Source organism: Carassius gibelio, chromosome B3, assembly GCF_023724105.1.
Source record: "Carassius gibelio isolate Cgi1373 ecotype wild population from Czech Republic chromosome B3, carGib1.2-hapl.c, whole genome shotgun sequence".
NCBI lineage: Eukaryota > Metazoa > Chordata > Actinopteri > Cypriniformes > Cyprinidae > Carassius > Carassius gibelio.
Window position 1 is genome coordinate 3610336 of NC_068398.1, and position 21114 is coordinate 3631449.

Genomic DNA, 21114 nt, shown 5'->3' on the forward strand with positions numbered 1-21114 from the left:
TATGCAATGTCTTGGTCTGAAGGGGCACAAGTACCTATGAGGACATTTGCATATCTCAAAAAACATGGCCGCCATTGGCCAAACAAATTTAAGCACCTATTTGAAAGGGTTAACGGAAGTTGATCGGAACGAAACTCACTGGGTACGTTCGACTCATGAACCTTAAGGGCTGTAAGAATTTTGAAAGAAATCGGCCACTAGTTGGCGCTAACGAGTTTTATGGCTCTGTAACCACGTGGTGTTTCACATATCAACACAATATGCATATCATTTGATAGATCTCCTCATAATGCACAACTTTGCCTCAAGAACCATTGCTGTCAATCAAATCGTTCAATTGTTATTCACAAATATGTTAAAAACCTACTTTTGCGAACTAGTCCTAGGTTTTTTGTCCGATCGGAACCAAACCACTGCAGTAATATTCTGTGGACTCTCTAGATCAATAATTATCAAAAAAATGTTGAATTTTGTACTTTGGTTAGCTTTAAATGGGTAATTTAGAAAAGGGGGATGGCCAAACATACCCCAAAGCCTATAAAACCTAAACGAAAACTCAAAACTTTATGAACCTTGGTGAAAACATGTAACACGTGACTCTTAACAAGCATGCAAAGTTTCATGGAGATCGGATCATAGGTGGCGCTTTAACAGTTGAAAAAGCCTCAATAACACACATTTTCAATAGAAAATGATCACAATTTGTAGAACATGTACATACATTCACACAAACACTAGATCTTCATATCATATGATATATCTCCTCTTTGTGAACAACTTTGCCTCAAGGAGCGAAGATGTCAATCAAATCGTTCAATTGTTATTCACAAATATATTAAAAACTTACTTTTGCGAACTAGTCCTAGGTTTTTTACCTGATCGAAACCAAACCACTGCAGTAATTTTCTCTGGACACTCTAGATCAATAATTATCAAAAAAATATTGAATTTTGTCTTTTGGTTAGCTATAACTGGCTAAATTAGAAAAGGGGCGTGACCAAAATACCCAAGAGCATATAAAACCTAAACGAAAACTCAAAACTTTATGAAACTTGTTGAAAACATGTAACAGGTGACTCTTAACAAGCATGCAAAGTTTCATGGAGATCGGACCATAGGTGGCGCTATAACAGTAAAAAAGGTCTCAAAACATAAGATTTATATGGTAAATGGCTTCAAATTGTCTGAAAATGCTCATATATTCACATAAACACTAGATCTTCATATCATATGATAGATCTCCTCATTCTGAACAACTTCTGGGACCAATGTTGTCAATAAAGCTGTTAATGAAATATTCAAGGTTATTTAAAAAAGTTACTTTGGCAAAGTAGTCCAAGGCTTTAAGCTGAAAATCAATAAAACCACTGAAGTACAATTCTCTAGACTCTGAAGGTCAATAATTATCAAAAACATGTTGAACAATTGCATTTGGACAACTATAAACCAGTGATGTATAGTATGTTCTTGTCACAGTGTACACAAAGGCCTATCAATACAAACAGAAAGCCCACAAATGATCAAAACTGTGTAAAATAATGCCTAATTTCATTCTAAACAAGCATGCAACATTTAAGAGGGATTAGGCAAAAAAACACTAAGAGTTATAAAGGATTAACACATTGATGTATGAGATATTGCCATTTATAACCACTTGATGGCAGCGGAAACCACTAATGGGCTCATTCAGCTAACTTAAACAGTACAGTTGAAAGGATGTATGAATTAATGCCTAAACAATAAAAAAACACTGTTACAACATTTCAAATCTCACCGAGTTAAAGTTTTCCATTTTGTTCATACAGACATATCAGTTTTTAAAATTTTACCACATTATGATTACAGTGAAACCTGAAAATGACATCTAAAATCTTAAAAACGAGTTTAATCATTTAATTTCAGTGTGTGTGTCTGTCTGTTAGCCTATTCTCCATTTTGGATGTCTTTAACGGTCATCCATACGTCCAGGTTGGCTCTGACCACCTAAGATGCCTTAAATGCTTGAACCCCGTAAATGCTGCTTGCAGCTTTAATTATTAGGGGTTCAAGCACGCAGTGCTGAAACCCTATTGTAATTGTTAGGATTTTTATTATTATTATTATTCTTCTGCCCTAGAACTGAACGTGCAGCCCAAACCGTAAGGCCTAGAGAGCTGAAATTTGGACAGATCGTAGAGCTCATTTTGGGGAGAACTTATCAAAGTCTCAGCCCAATCGGCCTAACGGGGGCGCTACAGCGCAAAAAACGAAAATTTTGGACATTTTTGGCCGCAGATCGTAAACCGTTAGCCGTAGACTCAAAAACAAGGCATCGTTCCAATCCTTGGGTTAGCCCGAACAAAAGTGCACAACTGGATTTTTTGCTCTACGACGCACCGTTTTCTCGCAAAATCGAGCTATATCCGAAACCTACTTTTGCGAACTAGTCCTAGGATTTTCAACCAATCAGAACCAAACCACTTCATAAATATTCCCTGGACACTCAATATCAATAATTATCAAAAAAAGGTTGAAATTTCAATTCTTACGCGAAACAGTACACAAAAAAGCGTCTATGCTAACGTTAGCCAAATGCTATTTTGACTATAACTCTTGAACAGAATGAGATATCTTCACCAAACTCGGTACACATATGTATGAGCTCAATCCTTGGACAAATCAAAAAAATTGCGCATCTCTGCCACTTGGGGGCGCTATAAGATAGAAAAAACACATTAATTGCTATAACTAGGCAACCGTTGGCTCGATCGACTTGAAAATTGGTATGCAGTGTCTTGGTCTGAAGGGGCACAAGTACCTATGAGGACATTTGCATATCTCAAAAAACATGGCCGCCATTGGCCAAACAAATTTAAGCACCTATTTGAAAGGGTTAACGGATGTTGATCGGAACGAAACTCGCTGGGTACGTTCGACTCATGAACCTTAAGGTCTGTAAGAATTTTGAAAGAAATCGGCCACTAGTTGGCGCTAACGAGTTTTATGGCTCTGTAATCACGTGGTGTTTCACATATCAACACAATATGCATATCATTTGATAGATCTCCTCATAATGCACAACTTTGCCTCAAGAACCATTGCTGTCAATCAAATCGTTCAATTGTTATTCATAAATATGTTTAAAACCTACTTTTGCGAACTAGTCCTAGGTTTTTTGCCCGATCGGAACCAAACCACTGCAGTAATATTCTGTGGACTCTCTAGATCAATAATTATCAAAAAAATGTTAAATTTTGTCCTTTGGTTAGCTTTAAATTGGTAATTTAGAAAAGGGGTGTGGCCAAACATACCCCAAAGCCTATAAAACCTAAACAAAAACTCTAAACTTTATGAAACTAGGGAAAAACATGTAACAGGTGACTCTTAACAAGCATGCAAAGTTTCATGGAGATCGGACCATAGGTGGCGCTATAACAGTAGAAAAGGTCTCAAAACACAAGATTTATATGGTAAATGGCCTCAAATTGTTTGAAAATGCTAATATATTCTCTCAAAAACACTAGATCTTCACATCAAATGATAGATCTCCTCATTCTGAACAACTTTGCCTCTGGGACCAATGTTGTCAATAAAGCTGTTAATTAAATATTCAAGATTATTTAAAAAAGTTACTTTGCCAAAGTAGTCCAAGGCTTTAAGCTGAAAATCAATAAAACCACTGAAGTACAATTCTCTAGACTCTGAAGGTCAATAATTATCAAAAACATGTTGAACAATTGCATTTGGACAACTATAAACCAGTAATTTTATAATATGTTATTTTCACAGTGTACACAAAGGCCTATTAATACAAACAGAAAGCCCACAAATTATCAAAACTGTGTAAAATAATGCCTAATTTCATTCTAAACAAGCATTCAAAATTTAAGAGAGATTGGGCAAAAAACATTACACTATAACAGTTATGTTTAAAAACAGTGTTGTTTGAGTAAATGCAATTTATAACCACTAGATGGCAGCGGAAGACCACTAATGGGCTCATTAAGCAAATTGAAACAGTACTTTTGAGAAGATTTATGAATTCATGCCTAAACAATAAATAAAAAAACACTGTTACAACATTTTAAATCTCACTGAGTTAAAGTTTTCCATTTTGTTCATACAGACTTATCAGTTTTTAAAATTTTGCCACATTATGATTACAGTGAAACCTGAAAATGACATCCAAACTCTTAAAAACTAGTTTAATCATTTAATTTCAGTGCGTGTGTCTGTCTGTCAGCCTATTCTCCGTTTTGGATGTGTTTAACTGTCATCCATACGTCCAGGTTGGCTCAGACCACCTCAGAGGCCTTAATGTGCTTGAACCCCGTAAATGCTGCTTGCAGCTTTAATTATTATTATTATTATTATTCTTCCGCCCTAGAACTGAACGTGCAGCCCAAACCGTAAGGCCTAGAGAGCTGAAATTTGGACAGATCGTAGAGCTCATTTTGGGGAGAACTTATCAAAGTCTCAGCCCAATCGGCCATACGGGGGCGCTACAGCGCAAAAAACAAAAATTTTGGACATTTTTGGCCGTGAATCGTAAACCGTTAGCCATAAACTCAAAAACATGGCATTGTTGCAATCCTTGGGTTAGCCCGAACAAAAGTGCACGGCGCCTTTTTGGGGTCTACGATGCACCGTTTTCTCGCAAAATCGAGCTATATCCGAAACCTACTTTTGCGAACTAGTCCTAGGATTTTCAACCAATCAGAACCAAACCAATTCATAAATATTCCCTGGATACTCAATATCAATAATTATCAAAAAAAAAATTGAAATTTCAATTCTTACGCGAAACAGTACACCAAAAAGCGTCTATGCTAACGTTAGCCAAATGCTATTTTGACTATAACTCTTGTACGGAATGAGATATCTTCACCAAACTCGGTACACATATGTATGAGCTCAATCTTTGGTCAAATCAAAAAAATTGCGCATCTCTGCCACTTGGCGGCGCTATAAGATAGAAAAAACACATAAATTGCTATGACTAGGCAACCGTTGGCTCGATCGACTTGAAAATCGGTATGTAGTGTCTTGGTCTGAAGGGGCACAAGTACCTTTGAGGACATTTGCATATCTCAAAAAACATGGCCGCCATTGGCCAAACAATTTTAAGCACCTATTTGAAAGGGTTAACGGATGTTGATCGGAACGAAACTCGCTGGGTACGTTCGACTCATGAACCTTAAGGTCTGTAAGAATTTTGAAAGAAATCGGCCACTAGTTGGCGCTAACGAGTTTTATGGCTCTGTAATCACGTGGTGTTTCACATATCAACACAATATGCATATCATTTGATAGATCTCCTCGTATTGCACAACTTTGCCTCAAGAACCATTGCTGTCAATCAAATCGTTCAATTGTTATTCACAAATATGTTAAAAACCTACTTTTGCGAACTAGTCCTAGGTTTTTTGCCCGATCGGAACCAAACCACTGCAGTAATATTCTGTGGACTCTCTAGATCAATAATTATTAAAAAAAAATGTTGAATTTTGTCATTTGGTTAGCTGTAACGGGGTAATTTAGAAAAAGGGGTGTGGCCAAACATACCCCAAAGCCTATAAAACCTAAAGGAAAACTCAAAACTTTATGAAACTCGGTGAAATCATGTAACAGGTGACTCTTAACAAGCATGCAAAGTTTCATGGAGATCAGACCATAGGTGGCGCTATAACAGTAGAAAAGGTCTCAAAACACAAGATTTATATGGTAAATGGCCTCAAATTGTTTGAAAATGTTCATATATTCACTCAAAAACACTAAATCTTCATATCATATGATAAATCTCCTCATTCTGAACAACTTTGCCTCTGGGACCAATGTTGTCAATAAAGCTGTTTATTAAATATTCAAGATTATTTAAAAAAGTTACTTTGGCATACTTGTGATACGGTTTAAGATGAAAATCAATAAAACCACTGAAGTACAATTCTCTAGACTCTGAAGGTCAATAATTATCAAAAACATGTTGAACAATTGCATTTGGGCAACTATAAACCAATAATTTTATAATATGTTATTTGCAAAGTGTACACAAAGGCCTATGTATACAAACAGAAAGCCCACAAATTATCAAAACTGTGTAAAATAATGCATGATTTCATTCTAAACAAGCATGCAAAATTTAAGAGAGATTGGGCAAAAAAAAAATTACAACACTATAACAGTTATGTTTTAAAACAGTGTTGTTTGAGTAAATGCAATTTATAACCACTAGATGGCAGCGGAAGACCACTAATGGGCTCATTCAGCTAGTTAAACAGTACTGTTTTCATGAATTCATGCCAAAACATTAATAATTTAACTGTTATAACATTTTAAATCTCATTGAATTGATGTTTTCCATTTTGTTTATACAGATGTATCAGTTTTTACAATTTTGCCACATTATGATTACAGTTTAACCTGAAAATGACATCTAAACTCTGAAAAAGAGAAGACTTGCAATAATTTTATGTCACCTATCACTTATTTAAATACCTATATCTGCAACAAAATGTTTGTTCATGTATATCTGTGTCTTTGTGTGTGTGTGTGTGCATATGCTTATAGAGTATACATATATTAGTCTAATCATTTACTTTCAGTGTGTGTATCTGTCTGTTAACCTGTTCTCCATTTTGGATGTGTTTAAATGTCATCCAAACATCCAGGTTGGCTCTAACCACCTCAGATGCCTTAAATGCTTGAACCCCGGTAAAATGCTGCTTGCAGCTTTAATTATTATTATTATTCTTCTGCCCTAAAACTGAACGTGCAGCCCAAACCGTAAGGCCTAGAGAGCTGAAATTTGGACAGATTGTAGAGCTCAATTTGGGGAGAACTTATCAAAGTCTCAGCCCAATCGGCCTAACGGGGGCGCTACAGCGCAAAAAACAAAAAATTTGGACATTTTTGGCCGTAAATCGTATACCGTTAGCCGTAGACTCAAAAACATGGCATTGTTGCAATCCTTGGGTTAGCCCGAACAAAAGTGCACGGCGCCTTTTTGGGGTCTACGACGCACCGTTTTCTCGCAAAATCGAGCTATATCCGAAACCTACTTTTGCGAACTAGTCCTAGGATTTTCAACCAATCAGAACCAAACCACTTCATAAATATTCCCTGGACACTCAATATCAATAATTATTAAAAAAAAGTTGAAATTTCGATTCTTACGCGAAACAGTACATCAAAAAGCGTCTATGCTAACGTTAGCCAAATGCTATTTTGACTATAACTCTTGAACAGAATGAGATATCTTCACCAAACTCGGTATGCATATGTATGAGCTCAATCTTTGGTCAAATCAAAAAAATTGCACACCTCTGCCACTTGGGGGCGCTATAAGATAGAAAAAACACATAAATTGTTATAACTAGGCAACCGTTGGCTCGATCGACTTGAAAATCGGTATGCAGTGTCTTGGTCTGAAGGGGCACAAGTACCTATGAGGACATTTGCTTATCTCAAAAAACATGGCCGCCATTGGCCAAACAAATTTAAGCACCTATTTGAAAGGGTTAACGGATGTTGATCGGAACGAAACTCGCTGGGTACGTTCGACTCATGAACCTTAAGGTCTGTAAGAATTTTGAAAGAAATCGGCCACTAGTTGGCGCTAACGAGTTTTATGGCTCTTTAATCACGTGGTGTTTCACATATCAACACAATATGCATATCATTTGATAGATCTCCTCGTAATGCACAACTTTGCCTCAAGAACCATTGCTGTCAATCAAATCGTTCAATTGTTATTCACAAATATGTTAAAAACCTACTTTTGCGAACTAGTCCTAGGTTTTTTGTCCGATCGGAACCAAACCACTGCAGTAATATTCTGTGGACTCTCTAGATCAATAATTATTAAAAAAATGTTGAATTTTGTCCTTTGGTTAGCTGTAAAGGGGTAATATATAAAAAGGGGTGTGGCCAAACATACCCCAAAGCCTATAAAGCCTAAACGAAAACTCAAAACTTTATGAAACTCACTGAAATCAGGTATTAGGTGACTCTTAACAAGCATGCAAAGTTTCATGGAGATCAGACCATAGGTGGCGCTATAACAGTAGAAAAGGTCTCAAAACACAAGATTTATATGGTAAATGGCCTCAAATTGTTTGAAAATGTTCATATATTCACTCAAAAACACTAAATCTTCATATCATATGATAAATCTCCTCATTCTGAACAACTTTGCCTCTGGGACCAATGTTGTCAATAAAGCTGTTAATTAAATATTCAAGATTATTTAAAAAAGTTACTTTGGCATACTTGTGATACGGTTTAAGATGAAAATCAATAAAACCACTGAAGTACAATTCTCTAGACTCTGAAGGTCAATAATTATCAAAAACATGTTGAACAATTGCATTTGGACAACTATAAACCAGTAATTTTATAATATGTTCTTTTCATAGTGTACACAAAGGCCTATTAATACAAACAGAAAGCCCACACATTATCAAAACTGTGTAAAACAATGCATAATTTCATTCTAAACAAGCATGCAAAATTTAAGAGAGATTGGGCAAAAAAAAAAAAAAAAAACACTATAACAGTTATGTTTAAAAACAGTGTTGCTTGAGTAAATGCAATTTATAACCTCTAGATGGCAGTGGAAGACCACTAATGGGCTCATTCAGTTAAGTTGAACAGTACTGTTGAAAGGATTCATGAATTCATCCCAAAACATTAAAAATGTAACTGTTATAACATTTTAAATCTCATTGAGTCAATGTTTTCCATTTTGTTCTTACAGATATATCAGTTTTTACTATTTTGCCACATTGTGATTACAGTTTAACCTGAAAATGACATCTAAACTCTTAAAAAGAGAAGACTTGCAATAAGTTTATTGTCACCTATCACTTATTTCAAATACCTATATCTGCAACAAAATGTTTGTGCATGTATATGTGTGTCTTTCTGTGTGTGTGTGTGTGTGTGTGCATATGCTTATAGAGTATACATATATTAGTCTAATCATTTACTTTCAGTGTGTGTGTCTGTCTGTTAGCCTGTTCTCCATTTTGGATGTGTTTAAATGTCATCCATGCATCCAGGTTGGCTCAGACCACCTCAGAGGCCTTAATGTGCTTGAACCCCGGTAAATGCTGCTTGCAGCTTTAATTATTATTAGGGGTTCAAGCACGCAGTGCTGAAACCCTATTGTAATTGTTAGGATTTTTATTAGGGGTTCAAGCACGCAGTGCTGAAACCCTATTGTAATTGTTAGGATTTTTATTATTAGGGGTTCAAGCACGCAGTGCTGAAACCCTATTGTAATTGTTAGGATTTTTATTATTATTATTATTATTCTTCCGCCTTAAAACTGAACGGGCAGCCCAAACCGTAAGGCCTAGAGAGCTGAAACTTGGTCAAAAGGTAGTAGTCTTGCTCGCTACTCAGATACAAAGATCCAGCCCATTCGGCCAGTGGGGGGCGCTACAGCGATCAAATATGCGTTTTTGCTAATAGCTCCTAAACCGCTTATCGTAGACTCAAAAATTTAACATTTCTGGAATCCTTGGGTCAAGCGAAATTAAAAACGGTCACTCTGATTTTGGGTCTAGGAGGCCTCGTTTTTTCGCAAACTTGACGTATGTCCAAAACCTACTTTTGCGAACTAGTCCTAGGATTTTCAACCAATCTGAACCAAACAACTGCAGAAATGTTCTCTGGCCAGTGAATATCAATAATTATCAAAAAAAAGTTGAAATTTCGAATCACTGTCGTAATGGGATGCGAAAATGTTCTAAAGTCGAGGACCAATTTTACGCAACAGGCTATAACTCATGAATGAAATGAGATATCTTAACCAAACTTGCTGGACATTTGTAAGAGCAAAAACTTTGGTCAAATAAAAAAAATTGCACACCTCTGCCCCTTGGGGGCGCTATAAGACAGAAAAAACACATAAATGGCTATAACTAAGCAACCGTTGGTCCGATCGACTTGAAAATTGGCATGTCATGTCTTTGTCAGAAGTGGCACAAGTATCTATGAGGACATTCGCGTATCTCAAAAAACATGGCCGCCATTGGCCAAAGAAGTTTGAGCACCTATTTAACAAGGTTAACGGATGTGAATCGGAACGAAACTCGGTGGGCATGTTTGACTCATAGCCCTAAAGGAATGCAAGAATTTTGAAAGAAATCGGCCACTAGTTGGCGCTAACGAGTTTTATGGCTCTGTAATCACGTGGTGTTTCACATATCAACACAATATGCATATCATTTGATAGATCTCCTCATAATGCACAACTTTGCCTCAAGAACCATTGCTGTCAATCAAATCGTTCAATTGTTATTCACAAATATGTTAAAAACCTACTTTTGCGAACTAGTCCTAGGTTTTTTGCCCGATCGGAACCAAACCACTGCAGTAATATTCTGTGGACTCTCTAGATCAATAATTATTAAAAAAATGTTGAATTTTGTCCTTTGGTTAGCTGTAACGGGGTAATTTAGAAAAAGGGGTGTGGCCAAACATACCCCAAAGCCTATAAAACCTAAAGGAAAACTCAAAACTTTATGAAACTCAGTGAAATCATGTAACAGGTGACTCTTAACAAGCATGCAAAGTTTTATGGAGATCAGACCATAGGTGGTGCTATAACAGTAGAAAATGTCTCAAAACACAAGATTTATATGGTAAATGGCCTCAAATTGTTTGAAAATGTTCATATATTCACTCAAAAACACTAAATCTTCATATCATATGATAAATCTCCTCATTCTGAACAACTTTGCCTCTGGGACCAATGTTGTCAATAGAGCTGTTAATTAAATATTCAAGATTATTTAAAAAAGTTACTTTGGCATACTTGTGATAGGGTTTAAGATGAAAATCAATAAAACCACTGAAGTACAATTCTCTAGACTCTGAAGGTCAATAATTATCAAAAATATGTTGAACAATTGCATTTGGACAACTATAAACCAGTAATGTTATAATATGTTGTTTGCATAGTGCACATAAAGGCCTATTAATACAAACAGAAAGCCCACAAATTATCAAAACTGTGAAAAATAATGCATAATTTCATTCTAAACAAGCATGCAAAATTTAAGAGAGATTGGGCAAAAAAGATAACAACACTATAACAGTTATGTTTAAAAACACAGTGTTGCTTGAGTAAATGCAATTTATAACCACTAGATGGCAGCGGAAGACCACTAATGGGCTCATTCAGCTAAATTGAACAGCACTGTTTTCATGAATTCTTGCCAAAACATTAATACATTAACTGTTGTAACATTTTAAATCTTATTGAATCAATGTTTTCCATTTTGTTCATACAGACACATAATTTTTTACAATTTTGCCACAGTGTGATTACAGTGAAACCTGAATGACATCTAAACTCTTAAAAACTAGTTTAATCATTTAATTTCAGTGTGTGTGTGTGTCTGACTTTTGGATGTGTTTTATTGTCATCCATTCATCCTGGTTGGCCGAGACCACCCCAGAGGCACAAAGGCCTTATTAATACAAACAGAAATCCCACAAATTATCAAAACTGTGTAAGGTAATGCATATTTTAATTCTAAACAAGCATGCAAAATTTAAGAGAGATAGGGCAAAACAACAACAACAACAACACATTAATAGTTATGTTTAAAAACACAGTGTTGTTTGAGTAAATGTAATTTATAACCACTAGATGGCAGCGGAAGACCACTAATGGGCTCATTCAGCTAGTACTGTTTTTATGAATTCATGCCAAAACATTAATAAATTAACTGTTATAACATTTTAAATCTCATTGAATTGATGTTTTCCATTTTGTTCATACAGATGTAGCAGTTTTAACAATTTTGCCACATTATGATTACAGTTTAACCTGAAAATGACATCTAAACTCTAAAAAGAGAAGACTTGCAATAAGTTTATTGTCACTTATCACTTATTTCAAATACCTATATCTGCAACAAAATGTTTGTGCATGTATATGTGTGTCTTTGTGTGTGTGTGTGTGCATATGCTTATAGAGTATACATATATTAGTCTAATCATTTACTTTCAGTGTGTGTGTCTGTCTGTCAACCTGTTTTCCATTTTGGATGTGTTTAAATGTCATCCAAACATCCAGGTTGGCTCTGACCACCTCAGATGCCTTAAATGCTTGAACCCCGGTAAAATGCTGCTTGCAGCTTTAATTATTATTATTATTTTTCCGCCTTAAAACTGAACGCGCAGCCCAAACCGTAAGGCCTAGAGAGCTGAAACTTGGTCAAAAGGTAGTAGTCTTGCTCGCTACTCAGATACAAAGAACCGGCCCAATCGGCCAGTGGGGGGCGCTACAGCGATCAAAAATGCGTTTTTGCTAATAGCTCCTAAACCGCTTGTGATAGAGCCAAAAATTTAACATTTCTGGAATCCCTGGGTCATGCGAAATTAAAAACGGTCACTCTGATTTTGGGTCTAGGAGGCCTCGTTTTTTCGCAAATTTGACGTATGTCCAAAACCTACTTTTGCGAACTAGTCCTAGGTTTTTCGCCCAATCTGAACCAAACAACTGCAGAAATGTTCTCTGTCCGGTGAATATTAATAATTATCAAAAAAAAGTAGAAATTTCGACCCACTGTCGTAATGGGATGCCAAAATGTTCGAAAGTCGAGGACCAATTTTACACAACAGGCTATAACTCATGAATGAAATGAGATATCTTAACCAAACTCGCTGAACATTTGTATGAGCTAAAACTTTGGTCAAATAAAAAAAAATTGCACACCTCTGCCACTTGGGGGCGCTATAAAAAGAAAAAAACACATAAATGGCTATAACTAGGCAACCGTTGGCTTGATCGACTTGAAAATTGGTATGCAGTGTCTTGGTCTGAAGGGGCACAAATACCTATGAGGACATTTGCATAGCTCAAAAAACATGGCCGCCATTGGCCAAATAATTTTAAGCACCTATTTGAAAGTGTTAACGGATGTTGATCGGAACGAAACTCGCTGGGTACGTTCGACTCATGAACCTTAAGGTCTGTAAGAATTTTGAAAGAAATCGGACACTAGTTGGCGCTAACGAGTTTTATGGCTCTGTAATCACGTGGTGTTTCACATATCAACACAATATGCATATCATTTGATAGATCTCCTCATAATGCACAACTTTGCCTCAAGAACCATTGCTGTCAATCAAATTGTTCATTAATTATTCACAAATATGTTAAAAACCTACTTTTGCGAACTAGTCCTAGGTTTTTTGTCCGATCGGAACCAAACCACTGCAGTAATAATCTGTGGACTCTCTAGATCAATAATTATCAAAAAAATGTTGAATTTTGTACTTTGGTTAGCGTTAAAGGGGTAATTAAGAAAAGGGGTGTGGCCGAACATACCCCAAAGCCTATAAAACCTAAACGAAAACTCAAAACTTTATGAAACTAGGTAAAAACATGTACCAGGTGACTCTTAACAAGCATGCAATGTTTCATGGAGATCGGACCATAGGTGGCGCTATAACAGTTGAAAAAGCCTCAAAAACACACATTTTCAAATAGAAAATGATCACAATTTGTAGGACATGTTCATACATTCAAACAAACACTAGATCTTAATATCATATGATAGGTCTCCTCATAATGCACAACTTCGCCTCAAGAACCATTGCTGTCAATCAAATCGTTCAATTGTTATTCACAAATAGGTTAAAAACCTACTTTTGCGAACTAGTCCTAGGTTTTTTGTTCGATCGGAACCAAACCACTGCAGTAATATTCTGTGGACTGTCTAGATCAATAATTATCAAAAAAATGTTGAATTTTGTACTTTGGTTAGCGTTAAAGGGGTAATTAAGAAAAGGGGTGTGGCCGAACATACCCCAAAGTCTATAAAACCTAAACGAAAACTCTAAACTTTATGAAACTAGGTGAAATCATGGAAAAGGTGACTCTTAACAAGGCTGCAAAGTTTCATGGAGAACGGACCATAGGTGGCGCTATAACAGTAGAAAAGGTCTCAAAACACAAGATTTATATGGTTAATTGCCTCAAATTGTTTGAAAATGCTCATATATTCACTCAAAAACACTAGATCTTCATATCATATGATAGATCTCCTCATTCTGAACAACTTTGCCTCTGGGACCAATGTTGTCAATGAATCTGTTAATTAAATATTCAAGATTATTTTAAAAAGTTACTTTGGCAAAGTATTCCAAGGCTTTAAGCTAAAAATCAATAAAACCACTGAAGTACAATTCTGTAGACTCTGAAGGTCAATAATTATCAAAAACATGTTTAACAATTGCATTTGGACAACTATAAACCACTGATTTTATAATATGTTATTTGCATAGTGTACACAAAGGCCTATTAATACAAACAGAAAGCCCACAAATTATCAAAACTGTGTAAAATAATGCATAATTTCATTCTTAACAAGCATGCAAAATTTAAGAGAGATTGGGCAAAAAATAACACTATAACAGTTATGTTTAAAAACACTGTTGTTTGAGTAAATGCAATTTATAACCACTAGATGGCAGCGGAAGACCACTAATGGGCTCATTGAGTTAAGTTAAACAGTTCTGTTTTCATGAATTCAAGCTAAACATTAATAAATTAACTGTTATAACATTCTAAATCTAATTGATTTGATGTTTTCCATTTTGTTCATACAGATGTATCAGTTTTTAAAATTTTGCCACATTGTGATTACAGTTTAACCTGAAAATGACATCTAAACTCTTAAAAAGAGAAGACTTGCAATAAGTTTATTGTCACCTATCACTTATTTCAAATACCTATATCTGCAACAAAATGTTTGTGCATGTATATGTGTGTGTGTGTGTGTATAATGCTTATAGAGTATTAATATATTAGTTTAATCATTGAATTTCAGTGTGTGTGTCTGTCTGTTAGCCTGTTCTCCATTTTGGATGTGTTTAATTGTCATCCATGCATCCAGGTTGGCTCAGACCACCTCAGATGCCTTAAATGCTTGAACCCCGTAAATGCTGCTTGCAGCTTTAATTATTATTATTATTATTCTTCTGCCCTAGAACTGAACGTGCAGCCCAAACCGTAAGGCCTAGAGAGCTGAAATTTGGACAGTTCGTAGAGCTCAATTTGGGGAGAACTTATCAAAGTCTCAGCCCAATCGGCCTAACGGGGGCGCTACAGCGCAAAAAACAAAAATTTTGGACATTTTTGGCCGTAAATCGTATACCATTAGCCGTAGACTCAAAAACATGGCATTGTTGCAATCCTTGGGTTAGCCCGAACAAAAGTGCACGGTGCCTTTTTGGGGTCTACGACGCACCGTTTTCTCGCAAAATCGAGCTATATCCGAAACCTACTTTTGCGAACTAGTCCTAGGATTTTCAACCAATCAGAACCAAAACACTTCATAAATATTCCCTGGACACTCAATATCAATAATTATCAAAAAAAAGTTGAAATTTCAATTCTTACACGAAACAGTACACCAAAAAGCGTCTATGCTAACGTTAGCCAAATGCTATTTTGACTATAACTCTTGAACAGAATGAGATATCTTCACCAAACTCGGTACGCATATGTATGAGCTCAATCTTTGGTCAAATCAAAAAAATTGCACACCTCTGCCACTTGGGGGCGCTATAAGATAGAAAAAACACATAAATTGCTATAACTAGGCAACCGTTGGCTCGATCGACTTGAAAATTGGTATGCAATGTCTTGGTCTGAAGGGGCACAAGTACCTTTGAGGACATTTGCATATCTCAAAAAAACATGGCCGCCATTGGCCAAACAATTTTAAGCACCTATTTGAAAGGGTTAACGGATGTTGATCGGAACGAAACTTGCTGGGTACGTTCGACTCATGAACCTTAAGGTCTGTAAGAATTTTGAAAGAAATCGGCCACTAGTTGGCGCTAACGAGTTTTATGGCTCTGTAATCACGTGGTGTTTCACATATCAACACAATATGCATATCATTTGATAGATCTCCTCGTAATGCACAACTTTGCCTCAAGAACCATTGCTGTCAATAAAATCGTTCAATTGTTATTCACAAATATGTTAAAAACCTACTTTTGCGAACTAGTCCTAGGTTTTTTGTCCGATCGGAACCAAACCACTGCAGTAATATTCTGTGGACTCTGTAGATCAATAATTATTAAAAAAATGTTGAATTTTGTCCTTTGGTTAGCTGTAAAGCGGTAATATTTAAAAAGAGTTGTGGCCAAACATACCCCAAAGCCTATAAAACCTAAACGAAAACTCAAAACTTTATGAAACTCAGTGAAATCATGTAACAGGTTACTCTTAACAAGCATGCAAAGTTTCATGGAGATCAGACCATAGGTGGCGCTATAACAGTAGAAAAGGTCTCAAAACACAAGATTTCTATGGTAAATGGCCTCAAATTGTTTGAAAATGCTCATATATTCACTCAAAAACACCAAATCTTCATATCATATGATAGAGCTCCTCATTCTGAACAACTTTGCCTCTGGGACCAATGTTGTCAATAAAGCTGTTAATTAAATATTCAAGATTATTTAAAAAAGTTACTTTGGCATACTTGTGATACAGTTTAAGATGAAAATCAATAAAACCACTGAAGTACAATTCTCTAGACTCTGAAGGTCAATAATTATCAAAAACATGTTGAACAATTGCATTTGGGCAACTATAAACCAGTCATTTTATAATATGTTCTTTTCATAGTGCACACAAAGGCCTATTAATACAATCAGAAAGCCCACAAATTATCAAAACTGTGTAAAATAATGCATAATTTCATTCTAAACAAGCATGCAAAATTTAAGAGAGATTGGGCAAAAAAAAAAAAAACACTATAACAGTTATGTTTAAAAACACAGTGTTGTTGGAGTAAATGCAATTTATAACCACTAGATGGCAGCGGAAGACCACTAATGGGCTCATTCAGTAAAGTTGAACAGTACTGTTGAAAGGATTCATGAATTCATGCCAAAACATTAAAAAATGAACTGTTATAACATTTTAAATCTCATTGAGTCAATGTTTTCCATTTTGTTCATACAGATATATAAGTTTTTAAAATTTTGCCACATTATGATTACAGTTTAACCTGAAAATGACATCTAAACTCTTAAAAAGAAAAGACTTGCAATAAGTTTATGGTCACCTATCACTTATTTCAAATACCTATATCTGCAACAAAATGTTTGTGCATGTATATGTGTGTCTTTGTGTGTGTGTGTGTGTGTGTGTGTGCATATGCTTATAGAGTATACATATATTAGTCTAATCATTTAGTTTCAGTGTGTGTGTCTGTCTGTTAGCCTGTTCTCCATTTTGGATGTGTTTAACTGTCATCCATGCATCCAGGTTGGCTCAGACCACCTCAGAGGCCTTAATGTGCTTGAACCCCGGTAAATGCTGCTTGCAGCTTTAATTAGGGGTTCAAGCACGCAGTGCTGAAACCCTATTGTTTTTGTTAGGATTTTTATTATTATTATTATTAGGGGTTCAAGCACGCAGTGCTGAAACCCTATTGTAATTGTTAGGATTTTTAGGGGTTCAAGCACGAAGTGCTGAAACCCTATTGTATCTGTTAGGATTTTTATTATTATTATTATTATTATTATTCTCCACTCAAACTGATCGTGCAGCCCAAACCGTAAGGCCTAGAGAGCTGAAACTTGGTCAGATGGTAGAAGTCCGGCCTTCTTGTCAGATCCAAAGGCTCGCCCCAATCGGCCTAAAGGGGGCGCTACAGTGATCAAAAATGCGTTAGTGCTAATAACTCATAAACCGCTTATCATAGAGCCAAAAATTTAACATTTCCGGAATCCGTGGGTCATGCGAAATTAAAAACGGTCACTCTGATTTTGGGTCTAGGAGGCCTCGTTTTTTCGCAAATTTGACGTATGTCCAAAACCTACTTTTGCGAACTAGTCCTAGGTTTTTCGCCCAATCTGAACCAAACCACTGCAGAAATGTTCTCTGGCCAGGGAATATCAATAATTATCAAAAAAAAGTTGAAATTTCGACTCGCTGTCGTAATGGGATGCCAAAACGTTCAAAAGTCGAGGAGCAATTTTACGCAACAGGCTATAACTCGTGAAAGAAATAAGATATCTTAACCAAACTTGCTACACATTTGTAAGACCTAAAACTTTGGTCAAATAAAAAAAATTGCACACCTCTGCCACTTGGGGGCGCTATAAAAAGAAAAAACACATAAATGGCTATAACTAGGCTACCGTTGGCTCGATCGACCTAAAAATTGGTATGCAGTGTCTTTGTCTGAAGGGGCACAAGTACCTATGAGGACATTTGCATATCTCAAAAAACATGGCCGCCATTGGCCAAACAATTTTAAGCACCTATTTGAAAGGGTTAACGGATGTTGATCGGAACGAAACTCGCTGGGTACGTTCGACTCATGAACCTTAAGGTCTGTAAGAATTTTGAAAGAAATCGGCCACTAGTTGGCGCTAACGAGTTTATTGGCTCTGTAATCACGTGGTGTTTCACTTATCAACACAATATGCATATCATTTGATAGACCTCCTCATAATGCACAACTTTGCCTCAAGAACCATTGCTGTCAATCAAATCGTTCAAATGTTATTCACAAATATGTTAAAAACCTACTTTTACGAACTAGTCCTAGGTTTTTTGTCCGATCGGAACCAAACCACTGCAGTAATATTCTGTGGACTCTCTAGATCAATAATTATCAAAAAAATGTTGAATTTTGTCCTTTGGTTAGCTGTAAAGGGGTAATTTAGTAAAAGGGGTGTGGCCAAACATACCCCAAAGCCTATAAAACCTAAACGAAAACTCAAAACTTTATGAAACTTCGTGGAATCATGTATCAGGTGACTCTTAACAAGCATGCAAAGTTTCATGGAGATCGGATCATAGGTGGCGCTATAACAGTTGAAAAAGCCTCAAAAACACACATTTTCAATAGAAAATGATCACAATTTGTATGACATGTTCATACATTCACACAAACACTAGATCTTCATATCATATGATAGATCTCCTCTTTGTGAACAACTTTGCCTCAAGGAGCGAAGATGTCAATCAAATCGTTCAATTGTTATTCACAAATATGTTAAAAACTTACTTTTGCGAACTAGTCCCAGATTTTTTACCCGATCGAAACCAAACCACTGCAGTAATTTTCTCTGGACTCTCGAGATCAATAATTATCAAAAAAATTTTGAATTTTGTCCTTTGGTTAGCTTTAACTGGCTAAATTAGAAAAGGGGTGTGACCAAAATACCCAAAAGCATATAAAACCTAAACGAAAACTCAAAACTTTATGAAACTTGGTGAAAACATGTAACAGGTGACTCTTAACAAGCATGCAAATTTTCATGGAGATCGGACCACAGGTGGCGCTATGACAGTAGAAAAGGTCTCAAAACATAAGATTGATATGGTAAATGGCCTCAAATTGTCTGAAAATGCTCATATATTCACATAAACACTAGATCTTCATATCATATGATAGATCTCCTCATTCTGAACAACTTTTGGGACCAATGTTGTCAATAAAGCTGTTAATTAAATATTGAAGATTATTTAAAAAAGTTACTTTGGCAAAGTAGTCCAAGGCTTTAAGCTGAAAATCAATAAAACCACTGAAGTACAATTCTCTAGACTCTGAAGGTCAATAATAATCAAAAACATGTTGAAAAATTGCATTTGGACAACTATAAACCAGTGATTGTATAATATGTTCTTTTCACAGTGTACACAAAGGCCTATTTATACAAACAGAAAGCCCACAAACTATCAAAACTGTGTAAAATAAAGCCTAATTTCATTCTAAACAAGCATGCAAAATTTAAGAGAGATTGGGCAAAAAACATTACACTATAACAGTTATGTTTAAAAACAGTGTTGTTTGAGTAAATGCAACCACTAGATGGCAGCGGAAGACCACTAATGGGCTCATTCAGCAAATTGAAACAGTACTTTTGAGAAGATTTATGAATTCATGCCTAAACAGTAAAAAAAAACACTGTTACAACATTTTAAATCTCACTGAGTTAAAGTTTTCCATTTTGTTCATACAGACTTACCAGTTTTTAAAATTTTGCCACATTATGATTACAGTGAAACCTGAAAATGACATCCAAACTCTTAAAACTAGTTTAATCATTTAATTTCAGTGCGTGTGTCTGTCTGTCAGCCTATTCTCCGTTTTGGATGTGTTTAACTGTCATCCGTACATCCAGGTTGGCTCAGACCACCTCAGAGGCCTTAATGTGCTTGAACCCCGTAAATGCTGCTTGCAGCTTTAATTATTATTATTATTATTATTCTTCCGCCCTAGAACTGAACGTGCAGCCCAAACCGTAAGGCCTAGAGAGCTGAAATTTGGACAGATCGTAGAGCTCATTTTGGGGAGAACTTATCAAAGTCTCAGCCCAATCGGCCAAACGGGGGCGCTACAGCGCAAAAAACAAAAATTTTGGACATTTTTGGCCGTGAATCGTAAACCGTTAGCCATAAACTCAAAAACATGGCATCGTAGCAATCCTTGGGTTAGCCCGAACAAAAGTGCACGGCGCCTTTTTGGGGTCTGCGACGCACCGTTTTCTCGCAAAATCGAGCTATATCCGAAACCTACTTTTGCGAACTAGTCCTAGGATTTTCAACCAATCAGAACCAAACCACTTCAGAAATATTCCCTGGACACTCAATATCAATAATTATCAAAAAAAAGTTGAAATTTCAATTCTTACGCGAAACAGTATGCCAAAAAGTGTCTATAGTAACGTTGGCCAAATGCTATTTTAACTATAACTCTTGAACGGAATGAGATAACTTCACCAAACTTGGTACACATATGTATGAGCTCAATTTTGGGTCAAATAAAAAAAATTGCGCATCTCTGCCACTTGGGGGCGCAATAAGATAGAAAAAACACATAAATGGCTATAACTAGGCAACCGTTGGCTCGATCGACTTGAAAATTGGTATGCAGTGTCTTGGTCTGATGGGGCACAAGTACCTATGAGGACATTTGCATATCTCAAAAAACATGGCCGCCATTGGCCAAACAACTTTAAGCACCTATTTGAAAGGGTTAACGGATGTTGATCGGAACGAAACTCGCTGGGTACGTTCGACTCATGAACCTTAAGGTCTGTAAGAATTTTGAAAGAAATCGGCCACTAGTTGGC

General features: G+C 36.1%; 2 long non-coding RNA genes across 2 annotated transcripts in view; one reads left to right on the top strand and one right to left on the bottom strand.

Moving 5' to 3' along the window:
- The first annotated feature begins 3354 nt into the window (after positions 1 to 3354).
- LOC127952258 (uncharacterized) overlaps positions 3355 to 21114 on the top strand; it is a 130748-nt gene continuing 112988 nt past the window's right edge. The window contains exon 1 of the long non-coding RNA XR_008152886.1: positions 3355 to 3402. This is a non-coding gene — a long non-coding RNA (uncharacterized LOC127952258). The remainder of the gene's footprint in view (positions 3403 to 21114) is intronic.
- Positions 4729 to 21112, bottom strand: LOC127952261 (uncharacterized). Its single transcript, XR_008152889.1, has 3 exons — positions 21005 to 21112; positions 15551 to 15735; positions 4729 to 4926 (listed from the first exon to the last, which is right to left on the bottom strand). It is a non-coding gene; the product is annotated as an uncharacterized LOC127952261 (long non-coding RNA).